This window comes from Lemur catta, chromosome 6, assembly GCF_020740605.2.
Source record: "Lemur catta isolate mLemCat1 chromosome 6, mLemCat1.pri, whole genome shotgun sequence".
In the NCBI taxonomy this organism is placed as follows: domain Eukaryota; kingdom Metazoa; phylum Chordata; class Mammalia; order Primates; family Lemuridae; genus Lemur; species Lemur catta.
Genome location: NC_059133.1, coordinates 84684034 through 84703522, shown reverse-complemented (window position 1 = coordinate 84703522; position 19489 = coordinate 84684034).

Genomic DNA, 19489 nt, shown 5'->3' with positions numbered 1-19489 from the left:
GATATTTTGAGCTGTCTGTGCTGCATTGATTTCACGATAGAACTCATATTCAAAAATAACACAAATTTTTGACTTATGCATGGTTTCACAAAAATTGCTCTAAAAAAAAATTTGAAAGATAATCACAAGCCAAAACATGCATTTGAAAGAATGAGGATGTACCTGTACAATAAGAAAACAAAACAAGAAGTGTTAAAGTGAAATGTCAGAGATATCAACTGTCAAGCTTAGTACTTAGGAAATCAGACATTCCATACTGAATAACTTACCACCTCCACCCCAAATACTACCACACTGAGGATTAGGCTCCAACATAGGAATTTTGGTGGTACACAAAGTTTCAGTCCATGACATTAGGTGAGAGCCCAGGTAATAAGGATGGCTCAGGGCCAGGAACCCAGCCTTAGGGAAACTTAGTTGCACTAGTCACAGTGTCATGATAGCAAATAAATTGGTTTAATATGGGGATTAAACTTCTGAAATATGAACCCTTAAATTAACTGTGCCTAAGCACTGGGTTGATTTCACTGTATGGGGCAACTCTTAGCCTCTAGGTGAAAGCTAAGCAGACATTTTTCCAGTCACTACTTTGGGAGGAGCCAAGCAAACTTTAGAGGATACCGGGAAACGAGTGGGTGACTAAGGGCATGATTTGCGGAGGGGCTGGCCTGGGAAACAGGAGAAGTCAGCAGTCATGGAAAAACGCCCTCTGGGGACATGTCAGTCTTTTCCTTCCCACTCTCACCAGCTCTTTCTGCCTCTAGCCCATTTCTCTCTCGTTCATTGACATCTGCTCCCCCAGTCATGCAATTGTGTGGAGGCATATCTGCATTGCCCCAGGGAAGGATTATATACATTTATTAAATGGAAACAGAGCTAATTGTAGAAAACTTAACTTTAAAAAAAAATTGAAAATACTACTCAAGGTAGTGAGTGACAGCAGTGTAGCCAGCAAACCTGTCATTGAACCGCTGCTAGAAGGAAGAAGAATCCAGCTGCTGGCACCTTTGTGGTGCCACAATTGAGAAAACTTTGTGTTTTGTAACCCACAGCAGTATTGATTATTCTCTACCGCCTTCTGTGGGAACCAGAAATAATTGTAGCAAGAAGGCTGGCCAGGGGCAAGTAGAAAAAGGGGTTTCCAAGCAATTCAGGAAGCACAGGGAGGGGAGCATCTATTGACTGGGACCTCCGGGTCCTAGGCTGCCTTTTTAAACCTGCCTCTCCCTCCACATAGCACTGGCCCAGTGTTGCTGCGGAGTAACGGGGAACATTTCTCCATTCCATTATCAGTAAATTCCAAAGGGAAGTCTTACCAAACTGCCCCCTGGTTGCTCTCATTTCTAAATTTTGAGCTGGAGACTGAAGTTACTTATAAGGTGGTTACATTGCATTCGGTGACTTAAATAATGCGTATTTATTTATATCTTTAAATAAGCTTCTTTAGGCACCTTCTGCTATCAGAACTGTCATAGTTAAGCTGAAGAGGGTGAGTTCAGACTGGAAAGACAGTTTCTGCTTCTTGAGTTTAAATTAAATCCTTGACATTATAAAACGCTACAGATATATTACCATCGCTGATTGTGTTCTGTTCCTATGTTTTTGCTATTGCATTATTCAGATTAAGTTAAAAATTCTTTTTTATTGTGTTTGAATGTTTCTAGGATGTGGACAGATCAATATTTCTAGCCTGTGCACACACTCTACCTAAGGGCTGTGAGTCATATTTGCTTTGAAAGAAATAGCACTTAAGGACTGTCAGTCAAGTCAGTTGTAAGAAACATAGAACTCTTTAAGAATTACTCTGCCTCCTCCTCACTTCTAAATATAGCTAACTGGTTGGAGTGTCTAAGAAAAATAGCTAAGCTGTGTTTTAAAAATGGTGCAACTGCGATTAATCAATGCAAATAAAAAGCTCAAGGTCTTTTTACCTATACACACCAAATACATAATTTTTATTAAATGACAAATTGTATAAATGTATGAGTAACAAATATGTGTAAGGAAATGACCTAGGCTCTTAAAGTCACTTGTATATCCAAATTATAGTATCTCCCTTTTATGGATCCCTGTATTCTGGTTGGGAAAGCATGGGGCAGGGTCTGTGAAGATGGGATTTCCAGTCTCCACTTGGCCATTGCTTAACTGCATCATCTGTAAAAACTCCTGCCTTCAACTCATCCTTCTTAGGGTCTGAGTCTCCTTTCAGACTATAGGTTAAGAACTACATATTAAGCATTAACTGTATATTTTCAGATTTATTTGCTGTGTCCCTGTGAGAGGCTGGAGTTAATATCAATATAGCTTGATATAGAAGAAATCCTCCTTTAGCACTAAAACTGACTTGGCTAATTAAGATCTGTTTACTGTTTATGAAAGTAAATAAAAGCAAATTTGTTCCTCTTGCATCTAATATACTAATAATGTAACAACTATTTATCCAGTGACTACTTACCTTAGGCTCCTCCGTGTGCGAGGTGTGTATATATTTGATGTTCTCCCTGTATGAGTCTCCATTTACCTTTCACATAATTTGTATTTACCAAGTGATATTTGGTTTCTACCTGCACATTACTACCAGGAGTGCCAATAAAGGAGCCATACTCTGCCCTAATATCCCTGATTATATTTGTATCAGTGTCTACAGAGGTTGTATTAGCAGACGGAACAATGGACTGTACCATTAAATTAGCACAATTTTGCAGCACTGCCTGGCAGAAGCTCACGCTTAATCCAAGAGGTTATTCAACCCTATCCAATATGATTACTCTATAAATATTTGCCCAAGCTCAGCACCAGCCGTTATATCACTAATCACACACGGGTTTGTTATAGCGAAGACCCCCAGTGTCAGCAATTTGAAAAACAAAGCTAATTAGTTTTGATTTAGGGATGGGAAGACTTATTAAATTGAAAGCGAACAGTTTGCATGGTATAGTGGCTATTTAGAGCACATATGAATATGAAGGAGATTTATTGTTGTTTGCATAGGATTTTGAGAAGGAATGGAAAGACTACTAAGCTAGGAATTCAGACGTATGTGACAGCCAGTGTCAGCGACCAGTGATGGCTGGGGGTTGGGGGGAGACAATAGAAACACCCCTTTAAAGTACTACTCCAGATAAACGTACATCTGAGTAAACAGTGAATTTGCTATGCAACCAGCTTTAGAACAAGTCCCTGATTTCCCTTTCCAAACAGATCACTGTTCCTAAACTCCTTCTATAGAATATTCAGGGACCAGCACTAGTATTGGCCCAGTAGTATTGATCTGGGGGAAGGGTGGCCAAGAAGCCCCTTACCCCTACATCTCTCAGCCACCAGTCTGGTGTGACTGTTGTTTGTTTGTTTTATTCTTATATCTGCAATCTTTAAAAACTGTTATAAAGTGTGGTAACATATACCCCTATCAGCAACAAATAGTACAGCGCTATTTATTCTAGTTTTTGAAAAGCAAAACTGTTCAATGAATAGACATTTACTCTGAGGCATGAAAATAAGAGAACTAACATGAATTGAGCCCTTAACTTGTGCCGAGCACGGTACTACTCTCTTTAAATCTGCTCTCATTGAATACTCGTAGCAATCTTACTTGGTAGGACTTATTATTTCCTCCTTAAAGATGAGGAAATTGGGACCCAGTGGAGTCAGATAACCTAGCTGAGGTCATCTCACACTGGTTCCCACTGACAGCCAGGCTCTTCCACTCACTGTTGAGATCTTAGATAATGTGTTTCCCTTTGCTGTGTCACTTGCCTCCTCTGGGAGGTAAGAGGAGTAGATGAGATCACTGATCTCCCAACCTTTTTGATTTTACTATTTTATTAGTTTAAAAAAAATTCTTTGAGCACATATGTGCCGTCCAATATATGCTTATTTTGAATCATATATATGTGCTATTTTAAATTTATTCATTCAATGGTTCTCTCATTTCTTTCTTAAATTTTACACTAAAAATGCATGGACATATAAATTTTAATATATTTTTGCCTTGACAGAATGGATCAAGATTCCTGTGCACCCTACTTTGGAAGCTGTTAGAGTAGATTACCGCCACAGTCCCTGCAAGTTCCAAAAGTCTAGGATTCTAGGTTTTCTGGTCAGCTTTGTAAATTATAGAAAGAATGCACTGATAAAAATCTCATTGGCATGGATAAATTCTGATAAAGAAGCTAGAGAAGCCTGGAAAAACTAGACCAGGAGATTTCAGTTGAGAACTCTCAGCAAGACAATTTGGAGAAACTGAAAACTCAACAAATGGGGAAGAAAAACCAGGGATCAAAGGAGGTGACGTAATAATAATATTAAGTACAATAGAATACTTTCTATGGGCCAGGCCCTGGAGCATTATTTACTTATTTAATCTTCACAACAACCCCATGACGTGGATACTCTTATCATCGCTAGTTTGCAGAAGGGAAAAATGCAGCACACAGAAGTGAAGTACCTCGCTGAAGGTCGTACAGCTAAGAAGTCACAGAACTGAAATTCAAGCCCGGACACCTGGTTCCAGAATTGAGCAATCAAAAAAAAGCAGAGGGAACAAACAGTCATAGAAAATTGCTAAATCTTAGTGGATATTTGTTTAGTGCCTCATTACGATCTAAGCCTCCCTACCTCATTCCTAAAACTGTTCCCGAGTTTCCCAGTTGATGTTTGCATGAGATTGGCTTTCATCCTCAGCTCTTTGTAGGCCCACCCAGTGTAAGACATTCATTGTAGTTCATCTAACTAATTTCAGAGATGGATATCTGATCTAGTTAAAACAAATTAAGGTCAAGAAAGGTTAATTGTGTGACCTAATATGCTTTTAGGGACAGACTTATCTTGCAAGTATGAGAGGAGAGTTTGCCTGGAATGTAGCCAACACCAAGGAGGCTGAGCATAGAAATGGGGAGAGATCCTAATTTTATTTTATGACACTTGATTCAAGCCCTTACAGAAATTAGATATACCTGTGGACTACCTAGTTATACGAGTCAATAAATCCCTTTTAGTTGAATTTGTGTTGAGTATTCTCATACGTGTAACCTAAAATAGTCTGAGAAATACTGGAGAGAAATTAGGCGGGAAAGGATCTTGAAGTCTTTGAGATCAACCTCAGGTTGCAGGTAGTTACCATGCTCCCATAAAAGCACCATGGCAGCTGACTAGTAGGTGCACCCAGGACAGCACTGTGGACTTCTTCATGTTTTTCTAGGTACAGAGAAAAGCCTGGCTGACCTTTTCTGCCAGATGAATTATTGCCTGCTTCATGGTTTTGCCTAAGGCCCACCTAATGACTAACAAATAAAGAGAAAGATGTGACCACAATCAGTTAAATCGAAACCAGAAATCTTGAGGGATTTATGACCCAATGTTATATTAATATTAATATACTCTACAAAATAACTAATCCAAAACTCCAGTGAAAAATCATCTTTAAAGAATCCCCTATGCAAACATTTCACTTTTTTCTTAGTCCAGGACAAATCTCCTTTTATTTCTGGTGATGTTTTTGTTGATATTGTCCCCCTCCCAACTGTCTATCCAATGGAACTGGGAAGAGCTGTTCTTCAAAAGCATTTTCCTGTTTATTTTCACCAATATTGTTCTTTCCTTTTTTTAAACCACTGAAGTTGGTATTGCCTTTTCTACTGATGGACATTTATTTAGTCACTTATTGTCTTATTACCTTGTAGACTTGTGTGTGTGGAAGAGAAAGAAAGAGAGACAGAGCTGTATTACACTGATTAATTCTTAGAGGACCAAGATGGAATGAACTCAAGTGCTATTCCCTGTAGGTTGAGCAAGGCAGAGAAAGCAGAAGAATAGGGAGAGTCTAGATCTTCAGCTCAGCCTGAGGTTGGTAAAATTAGAGACAGGCATGTGGAGGCCAGAGAGTTTTCAACTACAAAGTCCGGCCAAGTATGGAAGAGACAGAAAAGATAAGTACCTTCAGGTTCAAATGAATCTTCACTGTCTGTGAAAGGAGGAACAACATAGGTGATGAGCAATGGCTAAATGACAGGCCAGACATTGAGGACAAGACCTGAGGAGGTCAGGAGCACAGCCATTGGGTGATAAATTCTTGGTAAGGAAGCCTTCCCTGGGGTCTGGAATGAAAGCAGAACTCTAGACATTGAAGACTAGAATGCAAGCAGAGTGTTGGAGCTTGAGGGTTCAAATTGAATGTATGTCATAATCTACAATTAGGTCCCAGAAATGTAATGCTCTAAAATAATCACAAGCAATGATTAGGGCATTGTGATATAAGTTACTAACAGAGTGATCTTGGACAGGTTACCATAACCTCTCTGTGCTTCAATTTCCCCTCTGGTAAAGTGAGGGAGCTGGACTCGATGAACCCCAAGATTCCATGGAGGTGTTTCAGGGATTTCCTAACCAAGGAAGTATATATTTGCTCCAATCTCTAAAGATTTCAGACCATCTGAGAGAACTGCCTATTGCTATAAATTATTTTAAATATTAAGGTCATATTTAAGAAAAATAATTCTATGAGAAAGAAAGACTTTAAAAACCACTAGAACTAATACTAGCAAGGCTTGTTTCAGTGATAGGAACATAAGGACCGACTGAGATTATCTATTCTTCTGTCGATTAACCCTAGGTGGGAAGTGATTTGTAGGTTTTGTTGACATCACTTGAGAGGATCTTGGGACCAAAGGGCCTAAAGGATATAATAAAACATTTGGATTTCTGATCAAATATATGTATTATTGTATTTCATATTTTAAATAATACATATTATGATAGACATTTAAAAATAGAGATAAGTGTAAGGAAGAATATAAATACACACACACATATATGTGTGTGTGTATTTATATATAGATAATATTTCAACACACCTAGGGTCATGCTTTATATTCAAGGGTAAGTTAGGTTGGTGTAGTAGGAGTGTTAAACTTATAAAAGTAAACAAATTACGAGGTAATGTAAACGTGCCATAAAAGAGGTAAGTATAATTTGCTATAAAAGTTCAGCAGAAGGTGAAATTATTTTAATTGGTTAAGATCTTCAGAATTGAGAAGAAATAGGGGCTAGGTTGGGCTATATGGATTTAAGAGAGACTTACATGGTAAAGAAGATACTCTCAGACAGGGTAATCTGAGGAGAGGTATAGTCATGGAAGCCCGTGGAACATGTGTGAATAAACCACTTCCAGATCAAGTAACACATTTAGACTGTCACCCTTCTGTTTTCTCTGCCTCATCAGAAACTTCATATGCAGTCAAGATATTAATACTTTCCCTATTGGCCCCATGAGCTAATAACTACTTTGGCATCCCTGAGCTATTGATGACAGGGATTGGAAATATCCCATCACTGTTAACATAGAGCACTCTATTTCCAGATCTCATCTGAGGCAGGAAGCAATGCATTTTACCAGGATAGGAGCTTTAAACCCCATCTTTATCTTTCCAATACCCTTTGAGTAAGAGATAGGAGGATGTTTATTTTATAGAGAGAAGGCAGACAGAGAGAGTGTCATTGTCTGCAGCCAGTCAGCATTTAAAGATCATGTTGAAAAGAAAACCTTTCCATAAAAGTCCTATATAGACTTCCATATATAAACTGCACTGTGAGCAGGTATCCACATGAAGACTGAGACTTCCCAGTAAGCATTCTGCAGCAAGGTGCAGCATAGGTTTTGTTGGACACAAATAGAGTAGGACATGCAGGAGACAAATCCACTCGGACTCAAGTTGTTGCCAATTGTCAAGTTATTGAATTAAACGATTGCCAGTTTCTTCCCAAGGAGGAACTGGAACTGTGGTCCAAACCTGCTGTATCTTTATTGTGTATTAGCTGTTTAACCAAAATGTATCTGTGCTTGAAAGGCCCTCTCTTTCTCAACCTGCTCGTTGAAGCTCGGCTCAGCACCTCTCGTGAGTCACCTAGGCCAATAGGTATAGAGTTGCCTAGGTCAATAAATAGGAAATCAATTACCTAAGACTTTACAGAGAATTGGACACTTTACTAAAGAGTGCATGGGAAAGGAAGAGAAGGGTTACATCACATGCTATGTCTGAAAACTTAATAAAAATCTCCATAGTCACATCTGTTCTCCCTCTGAAGTTCTCCAGTTGCCTCATCTCTTTCTCAACGCTTTCTCCAACTGCTCCTGAAACTTTACTGGCTCTGCCTTGTAAGGTTTCTATTCCAGCAACCCTCCTATCTTTCTATCTCCTTTCTATCTTATATAGACCTAGTTAAACTCCCTCTCTTTCAGTAGCCACTTTCTTTTGAGGGTGCCAAGAAATTGCAAATTACTAATTTTCTTCAATAGAAATTTAAAAATTTCCCATATGTATAATAAGGAATAAATGTTTATTTTCAAAATGTCTGCTTAGTGATTCTCAAGAATCCTTCACACTGTCTTCAAAGAGAGAAACTCGAGTTATATAACTCCTTTGGATTCTATTAATACTGAGTGCAGGTAGATCTTACTTGGCTATTACAGTCAGGATCTTAACACCCCAAAATTTGTCCAAACCAGTTAAGAAGACCCATTCTATTTCCCAAATACTTTACTTTTACTGTAGCATGACACATTCTAGAGATAAGATTGGGAAGGTAGACCAGGCAGAAATGACTGAGTTGCTTAAATTACAGACATGGGGAACTACTAAGGTGATTTTCCTCAGTGAAATCTAGTGTCTTGATCAGAGCTTTGCTTCAGAAAGTCCAAACAGGCAGTGCTAGGTGGGCTCTCCTGGTGGGGAGAGAGACTGAAATTGGGGAATCCAGTTAGAAAACTGTTATAATATTTCCACAGTCACTGGAAAGGTGAAGAAAACCTGAGATAATTCCCCAAATTCTGCTAAAGCCTGAATAAAGCATTCCTTTTATTCTGGACAGTTTGCTATTTCTCATTTGGATTTTCACCTAAGAAGTGAAGACTTCATAAAGTAGATTGAATAGTCTCATGAATGGAAAGACAGAACTCTCCTTTTTTACTTACTAAATTGCAATACTGTTTTATAAATGAGTAACAATAAATATATTATTTAGGTTATTAAGTATAAAATGTCCAATTTCCTTAAGTACTAAGTTTGACAGTTGATATCTCTGACATTTCACTTTGACACTTCTTGTTTTATTTTTATTGTACATCTTCATTCCTTCAAACGCACAGTTTGACTTGTGACTCTCAAAATTTTTTTTAGAGCAATTTTTGTGAAACCATGGATAAGTCAAAAATTTGTGTTATTTTCAAATATGAGTCCTGTCATGGAACCAATACAGTGCAGACAGCTTGAAATATCAACAAAGTGTTTGGGAAAGATGTGGCTAATGAATGCACAGTACATTGATGGTTTGAGAAGTTCCGTTCTGGTGATTTTAATATTAAAAATGAGCCATGTGGGTGACCTGTGACTAAGGTGGATAATGATGAGCTGAAAGCTGTAGTGGAAGCGAATCCATCTTAACGTATGCGTGAAATAGCAGCAAGGTTCTGTGTTACTATTCCAACAATATTGGATCATTTGAAACAAATGTGCAAGGTAAAGAAGCTGGATAGATGGATTCCACATGAATTAAATGAGCATCAGGAGAGAAATCATCTCGAAGCTTGCCTTTCTTTGCTGTCACAACATAAAGGCAAACCATTTCTACATGGTATTGTTACATGTGATGAAAAATGGATTCTTTTTGACAGTCACAAGTGTTTGGCACAGTGGTTGAATAAAGAAGAAGTGGCAAAACAGAGTCCAAAACTGAATATTCATTAAATATTTAAAATTATTTAATAAAATTATTTAATATTAAATTTAAATATTAAAGCTAATGGTATCTGTTTGGTGGTCCAGCGCTGGTATTATCCACTACAGCTTCATGAAACCTGGTCAATCAATTACAGTGGATGTCTACTGCCACCAATTGGACAAAATGATGAGGATGCTTGAGATTAAGCAGCTGAGATTGGTCAATAGAGACAGTCCTATCCTCTTGCAAGACAATGGTTGACAATATGTTGCACAAACAACACTGTTCAAACTGTAGAGGCTAGGCTTGGAAACTCTCTGTCATCCACGGCATTCACCAGACCTTGCACCAACTGAGTACCACTCTTTCCAGGTTTTGGAACACTTCTTGCAAGGAAAAATATTAGATTCTCAACAAGCTGTGGAAAATGCCTTTTGTGATTTCATCATCGCTTGCTCTCCAGGCTTCTTCACTGCTGGCATAAACAAGCTACTGTCAAGATAGCAAAACTGTGTCAACAGTTTAGGAGCATACCTTGATTAATTGTACCACTTCTTGTCTGAGATATAATAAACTAAACTTTTGATTCAAAATCAGACATTTCACATTTAATGACCTAATAGTATGAATTCATTCTGGAGAAACTGAAGACTTGTGTAGGCCAATAAAAAGGAAATATTTAAAATATTTTAATATGTAAAGACAGAGACATCTGTGAGGCTCAACATTTGCAGCCCACCCACCTTCTGGTCGGTGATGCTTCCCATTCTCCCTTTACTTTTTAGTTGCCATTTGACATTTCAAGGTCACTTAAGCTCTGTTCTTCAGTTTCCTGATCTATGAAAGGTAGATAATACTTCTCTTAAAGTGTTGTTCCGAGGATCAAATTATCAGTAGAAGAGAGGGCATTTGGAAAAAAAATTGAAATGTTAAAAAAGTTTAAAGGGATAAAAGGTCAATTTTGTAAACAAAATTTGTTTTTTGGACCGCTGTTCCTGTATGAGCCCTATGTGGCTGGGCTGAAAGGATAAAAGACATTTATTTAACTTCTATAAAATGTATGTCCCTGACTATTAATATTTGATAATGTATCCCGCTCTTAGGGTTTAAAAAATGTTCGTGAACACTGGTATTAGATGTATGATGTTTCTAGGATAGAAATTTTAATGGAGAATAAATTGGTAACTCCACAGAAGTTTTCTGGAATGGTTGGAAAGATGTGCGATCGACATGAGCCCAGTCAGAAATTCTCAGTTTGGGGCAAGTTGTCCTCTGCTCACCGTAAAAACAACTCTTCCTAATAACATTTAATAATCTCAGTTTCCCTTTTCCAGCACTAATGCTATACCTCAGTCTTGCTTGAAAATTTGTACTGTTGCTACCACTGATGTACCTGTGCTAGAAAGAAACAGGCTTTCGTTTCCAAAACTGTCAAATCGGGAGCTCTCACAAGAACACAAAAATTCCCTCTATTATTGCACATCATAGAACTCATGCCTGTAGCTTGAAAATAGAAGTCTTTGGTGTAGGCATTTGCTTGTTTGACAGTTCTGTTCTAAATTTTGCAACTAGTGGTACTGTAAAGTGCCTGTCTGACAATGGTGTACCAGAGCTTAGTCATGCAAAATAATTATTGTTCACGGTTCCTTAGCTGAAGTCAATAGCTCCCTGCAAAACACAACATAATGCAGAGATCTAAAGTTACTAAATCAAAACTGAGAAAAAGAAGAATTTTAAACAGGTTTGGCAGAAAAAAATAGTTTCTACAAGATTTACCAAGTAATTTCTCTCAGTCCATGGAAGGCTCTAACCTTTCTAAGGGAGGCTCCGTGATAGAAATGTTGATAAATTTTATTAGTCCATTCTGGTAATTGTTATCAGTAAGCTTATGTGATGTCAAAGGAACAAAAGCAATTATGGAGATATTAGCAAATAATGCACAGTGCTTATTTTCTAAACTTTAAATAACAATTATGTCTCCATGTTGCCTGAAATATTTGTCAGAGAATCCTGCTTGACTGCTTGAATAAAAAAGATAATCTCCTTATTAACCTTTGGTAGACAATTAGATGTAAGAATATCCCCCTTGTAGGAAAAACAAGGAAACAGCAATATCTATTGTTTCCCTAGAAAAGACAGAAACCCTGAAAGAAGCAAGGATTTCACAGAATTCTCTATGACATATTTATGTACATTTCTCTTTAATACTTTCAACCCAATATTAAGGTGAAGCCACTAGTAATTAATATGTAATTAATTTAGTCTTAGTTTATTTTAAAAAATTAATTTGTTATTGAGATATAATTTGTATACAATGAAATGCACAGATTTTAAGTGTATGTACAGGTCAATGAGTTTTGACAAATGTATACGCCCATGTAACCAATACCCTGCACATTTCCATCATTCTGGAAAGTTTCTTCATGCTCTGCGATTGTCTGAATGTCTATGTCCCCCCAGATTGATATGTTGAAACCTAATCCCCAATGTGATGGTATTAAAAGGTGAGGCTTTTAGGAGGTGACCAAGTTATGAGGGTGGAGCCCGCATGAATGGCATTAGTGCTCTTACAAGAGAGGTTGAAGGGAGCTGCCTTGCCTCCTCCTCTGTGTGAGGAAGCAGCAGGAAGGCACCATCTTACAAACACAGAGCAAGCCCTCACCATACATCAGATCTGCTGGTGCCTTGAACTTGGACTTCCCAGCCTCTAGAAGTATAAGTAATAAATTTAAATTGTTTATAAACTACCCAGTTTAGGGTATTTTGTTATAGCAGCACAAATGAACCAAAACATACTCCTTTCCAGCCAATCACTGGCCCTGGTCCACTAGAAACAGCCACTTTTCTCATTTTTATTATTATAAATTAGTTTTACTTATTTTTGAATTTCATGTAAATGAAACCATACTCTTTTGTGTCTGGCTTCTTTTGCTTAGCATAATACTGAGATATAATTTTGTTATTGTGTTTTTCAGTAGTTTTTAATTTTTTTTGTGATGTAGTTAACATTTCCTTGAATGAATATACTACATCTTGTCTTTGCAGTCTTCTGCTGATGAATATTTTGGTTTCTCCAGTTATTCATAATATTATGAATAAAGCTACTAAGATCATTTTTGAATAATCCTTTATGTAGCCATATGCTCCCATTTCTTTTGGGTGAATACTGTACCTAGAAGTAGAATTGTTGAACTATAAAATAGATCTATGGAACTGGGTGCAGCAAGATGGCTGAATAGAAACCTGCAGTGATCATTCTTCTGCATTAACACCAAATTCAACAACTATCCATGCAAGAAAGCACCTTCAGAAGAACCAAAAATCAGATAAGCAAACATAGTACCTGGTTTTAGCATTGCATCAAGGAAAGAGGCACTGAGAAGGGCAGAAAAGATAGTCTTGCATTGCCTAAGCCACCCCTTCCCCAAACCCCGGCAGCATCCAGCCAGTGAACAAAATGAAGACAGAATCTGTGTGCCCAGGAAGAGGGAGAGTCACATGATTGTGGGAATTTGCATTGGAACTCAGGGCTGCCCTGTCACAGGGGAACACAGCACAGGGCAGAATTCTGCTGATGCCCATAAGGGAGCTTTTAGACCAGTCTGGCCAGAGAGAAATCCTCTGCTCCGAAACCCTGAGTACTAGCTAGCCTTACTATGGGCTGACCAAAAGCAGCCTGGGGCCTGGACTCAACTCCTAAGGCAGTCGGGCCACAAAGGCTGCAGTCTTCAGGCAATTCTTATGGCTGCTCTGGCTTGGAGCCAGCGGACTTGGAGTGCATGTGACCCTGTGAAATACCAGTTGTGACAGACAAGCCAGTGCCTGTGTCACCCCTCCCCCAACTGCAGGCAGCGCAGCTCAGGGAGAGTCTTATTCCACTTGGGGAAAGGAAAGAGAAGAGTTCAGAGGACTTTGTTTTGCAACTTGAGTACTAAGTCAGCCATGGTTAAAATAAAGTACCAAGCAGACTCCTGAAGCCCCTAATTCTGGGACTTAGTTCCTGGACAGCATTTCTAGATCCCCCTGGGCCAGAAGGGAAGCTGCTGCCCTGAAGAGAAGGACCCAGTCCTGACAAGATTCACCACCTGCTGACTAAAGAGCCCTTGGACTTTGACTAAATAACAGCGGTAACCAGGCAGCAGTCACCATGTGCTTTGAGTGAGACTGGGCTGGTTTCAAGTGTGACCCGGCACAGTCCCACCTGTGGTGGTCATGAGGGAGTGCCCACATCACTCCTCCCCCAACTCTAGCAGCCCAGCACAGAGTGAGAGAAGAGAGTGAGAGAACTTGTCTGGTAATCCAGAGAAATCTCCCATATCTTATGTAAGCCCACCAATGTAGTATCACCAGGTGTCTGCAAGAGTCACAGCATTACTGGGCTTGGGGCACCCCCAGTGCTTGCTGATATGGCTGCAGTGATCAAAGACTTAGATCATAACACTCAATTCCTTTGAATATCTGGAAAGCCTTCTCAAGAAGGATGGGTTCGAACAAATCCAGACTATGAAGATTAAAATAAATACCTTCAGTGCTCAGACATTGATGAATATCCACAAGCATCAAGAACACCCAGGAAAACATGACCTTGCCAAATGAACTAACGTATCAAAACCTATGGGATACAGCAAAAGCAATGAGGAAAGTTTATTGCAATTAGTGTCTACATCAAAAAGGTAGAAAAGCTTCAAATAAACAACCCAATGATACATCTTAAAGAACTAGAAAAACAAGAATAAACCAAATGCATAATTAGTAGAAGAAAAGAAATAGTAAAGATCAGAGCAAAAATACATGAAATTAAAACCAATAAAATCAACACAAAAGATCAACAAAGGTGAACCAGGAAGAAATCCAAACCTAAATAAACCAATAAAAAGTAATGAGATAGAAGCAGTAATAAAAAGTCTCCCATCAAAGAAAAGCCTAGGGCCTGATGGCTTCACTGCTAAATTCTACAAAGCATTGAAAGGCAAACTAATACCAATCCTACTTAAACTATTCTAAAAAGTTGAGGAGAAGGAAATACTCCCAAACTCATTCAATGAGAGCTGTATCACCCTAATACCAAGACCAGACAAAGATGCAACAACAACAACAAAAAAAGAAAACTAAAGGCTAATATTTCTAGTGAACATAGATGTAAAAATCCTCCACAAAATATTAGCAAACCGAATTCAACAGCACATTAAAAAGATTATTCATCATGATTAAATGTGATTCATCCCAGGGATGCAAAGATGATTCAACATATGCAAATCAATCAATGTGATACATCATATCAATGGAACAAAGCACAAAAACCATATGATCATTTCAATTGATGCTGAAAAAGCATTTGATAAAATTCAACATCGTTTCATAATAAAAAATTCCAAAAAACCTGGGTAAAGAAGAAACTTATCTCAACATGCCATATATGACAGATAAACGCACAACAAGTATCATACTGAATGGGGAAAAACTGAAAGCCTTTCCTCTAAGATCTGGAATAAGACAAGGATGCCCACTTTTACCACTGTTATTCAAAATAGTATGGGAAGTTCTAGCCAGAGCAATCTGACAAGAGACAGCAAGAAAGGGCATCCAAACTGAAAAAGAAGAAGTTAAATTATCCTTGTTTGCAGATGATATGCTCTTATATCTAGAGAAACCTAAAGACTCCACAAAAAAATCAGAATTGATAAACAAATTCAGTAAAATTGCAAGATACAAAATCAACATACAAAAATCAGTAGCATTTCTATACACCAACGGTAAACAATCTGAAAAAGAAACCAAGAAAGTAATCAGATTTACAATAGTTACAAATAAATAAAATACCTAGAAATAAACTTAACCTAAGAAGTGAAAGATCTCTACAATGAAAACTTTAAAACATTGATGAAGGAAATTAAAGAGTAAACAAAAAATAGAAAGATATCCTATGCTCATGGATTGGAAGAACCAATATTATTAAAATGTCCATACTACTCAAAGCAATCTACAGATTCAATGCAATCCCCACCAAAATACCAATGGCATTCTTCACAGATAGAAAAAAATAATCCCCAAATTTATACAGAACCAGAAAATACCCAGAATAGCCAAAGCCACCTGAGCAAAAAGAATAAAACTGGAGGAATCACATTACCTGAATTCAAATTATACTACAGAGCTATAGTAACCAAAACAGCATGGTACTGGCATAAAAGCAAACACATAGACCAATGGGAGAGAATAAAGAATCCAGAAGTAAATCCACACATTTGTAGTGAACTTACCTTTGACAATGGTGCCAAGAACATACACTGGGGAAAGGACAGTCTCTTCAATAAATGATACTGTGAAAACTGGATATCCATATGCAGAAGAGTGAAGCTAGACCCTTACTTCTCACAATATACAAAAATCAAATCAAAATTAAATCTAAGACCTGAAGCTACAAAACTACTAACAGAAAACATTGGGGAAATGCTTCAAGACATTGGTCTGGGCAATAATTTCTTGAGTAACACCCCCAAAACATAGGGAGCCATGCAAAATTGGACAAATGGGATCACATCAAGCTAAAAAGCTTCTGTACAGCAAAGGAAACAATCAACAAAGTAAAGAGACAACCTACAGAATGGGAGAAAATATTTGCAAACTACTTATCTGACAAGGGATTAATAACTACAATATATAAGGAGCTCCAACAACTCAATAGAAAAAAATCAAATAATCTGATTAAAAAATGGGCAAAGGATCTGAATGCAAATACAAAAGAATACATATAAATGGACAACAGGTATATGAAAAAATGCTCAACATCATTAGTCTTCAGAGAAATACAAATCAAAACTACCATGAGATATCATCTCACCCCAGTTAAAATTGCATTTATCAAAAACACAGGTAATAATGAATACTGGTGAGGATGTGGAGAAAGGGGAGCCCTTGTACACTGTTGGTGGAAATGTAAATTAGTGCAACCACTATGGAAAACAGTATGGAGGTTTCTAGAAAAACTAAAAATATTTCTAGTATATGATCCAGCAATCCCACTGCTAGGTATATCCAAAAGAAGGGAATTCAGTGTATCAAAAAGATATCTGCACTCCCATGTTTATTGCAGCACTATTCAAAATAGCCAATATTTGGAATCAACCTATGTCCATCAGTGTATGAATGGATAAAGAAATTGCGGCACATATACACAATGGAATATTATATAGCCATAAAAGAGAATGAAATCCTGCCATTTGCAACAACATAGATGGAACTGAAGAACATTAAGTTAAGTGAAATAAGCCAAGCACAGAAAAAGAAATCTCTCATGTTCTCACTTACATGTGTGAGCTGAATATTAATAATAATTGATCTTGTGGAGTCAGAGAATAGGTGATGGTTACCAGAGGCTGAGAATGGTAGTGGAGGGTAGGGATAAAATGGGGATGGTTAATGAGTGCAAAAATATAGTTAGATAGTTAGAATAAACAATATTTGACAGCACAACAAAGTGACCATAGTCAACAATAAGTTAGGGTATACTTTAAATTAACTAAAAGAGTGGAATTAGAATGTTCCTAAGAAAAAGAAATCATAAATGCTTGAGGTGATAGCTACCTCAATTACCTTGAATTGATCAATACACATATGCCTATATCAAAAATCACATTTCCTATAAATATATTCAACTATTCTGTATCCATGATCATTAATAACTTAAAAATACAGATCTCTGTGTATTTTTACAAGAAATGATGAGACAGTTTTCCTAGGTGATGTTCCGTTTTATACCCTCACTAACAATGTATGAGAGCTCCTTTTGCTCCATACCCTTTTCAATATTTGATTTTGTCAGTCTTTTCAATTCTTGCTTTTGTAAATTTTGGTATCTCATTGTGATTTTGACTTGCATATCTCTGAAGACATTAAACATCTTTTCATGTGTTCCTTGTCCATTCATATATCTTCATTTGTAAAGTGTGTGTTCAAATATTTTGCATGTTTCTATTTTTAATTTTATATTATTGTCACAGGTGTTCTTTTGCATACACATTATTTGCCAAATAAATGTACAGTATTGATATTTTCTCCCAGTCTGTGGATTGCCTGTTTATTTTCTTAATGATGTCTTTTGATTAGCAGAAGATTTTAATTTTGATGAAGTCCAATTTATCAATTTTTTTGCTTCACAGATAATGCTTTTTGTGTCCTGTTTGAAATAGCATTTTCTACTCCAAGGTCATGAAGATAATCCATGTTTTCTCCTAGAAGCTTTATAGCATTCGTGTTTAGGTCTAAGATCCATCTCAAATTAATTTCTGTGCATGGTGTCAGTTAGGGGTCGAAGTTCACTTTTTTCCATATGGCTATTCAATTGTTCCAGCCCCCTTTGTTGAAAGCTTTCTTTTCTCCATTGAATTGCTTTGGCGCCTTTGTTGAAAATCAATTGCCCAATTAAGTGTGATTCTATTTCTGGACTCTATTCTATTCTTTTGACCTATTTGTCTATCCTTATACTCTTATCATACTCTTTTGACCGGCTTTGAGAATCTTATCATTTTTTTTTTAGTTCTGTCCCTCTCATTATTGCCTCTTGCTGGTGTTAAGTTCAGAGTTTATTTCAGAAGTTAACACAACTGCCAAGCTGCCATGGATTGCAGCGTGACCACTTGTAAAACAGGAAAAATAAGAACTCCCTTACAGGATTGTAGGAGAAATAAATAATATAGTGTACATTTTAAAAATATAATTCTAAAATAACATTTACATGTGTAGAATGTTGCTTATTTTTATTTCACTTTTTAGGGCCCTTTATCTTAAGACATAGTCTCATCTACGTCCACTGAAATCCCCAGGTAGGGTCTGCTCCCTGTGTTTCAGATTGTGTGGGGCACCTATTCGTGGATTTAGGAGAAAACAAAGATCCAATATAATTGAGGGGGTGATGGGCATCTATTTTTCTTTCATTTACAATAAGCCTCATCAAGTGGCAATGGCAATCCTTTTTGATATTTCTTCTTGTCTGTTTTAAAAAGATAGGAACTGCTGGACTTCAAGTGCTTTGTTCTTCCAGATATTTGTGACTTGATCTCTCCAAGGCAGCTACTCTTTGCTGAATGACCTTTGCTCTCCCCACCCCAAATCAATGACCTTTTAAACTGTTTTAATATTTACCAGAGAATTACTTGTCTTGAAGCTTGGATTGGGTTTCTCTGAAAGATTTTATTCTAGGATTAAAACGGTGGTGAGGAGAAGGATTGAAAATCTGAGCTCTTCCTTTCATCCAAACGAAAACAAGCTGAATAATAACCCTTTCTCTTCCTCACTCATCTAACAGCATATAGCAAAGATCAATAGAAAGCATCAGTTTTTTCACAACTTTTTCCTGTTACTGTCCAAGTTTGCACCCCAATTATCATTCTTATTTCTAAACTGAAACTTTTCTTCCACAAGTTTAACGGCAACTTTTTACCTTTTTGGCCTTTGTGTTTACTAGATCATAAATTCCTTAAGGACAGCTATTTTATCTTAGTTTTAGATTTTAGCGTCAAGCCACTTAATAAATGTTTATTAAATTACGTTTATAGTAGTTGAGTGCTGGTATTGTACCAAAGACAGTGTCATATATATAACAGATAGGCAATAATTGTTCATGATTTATTAATAGCAAGAACCAAATATTTATTCATTGATTAGTTAATAGTTTGAACACATTCTGCAGTTGAATCAAGTGCTCCTTTTCAAAAACATGTTGGAACCATTCAACTGGCATTCTGTAGATCAAATTATTTAAATAATAGCTCTTTTG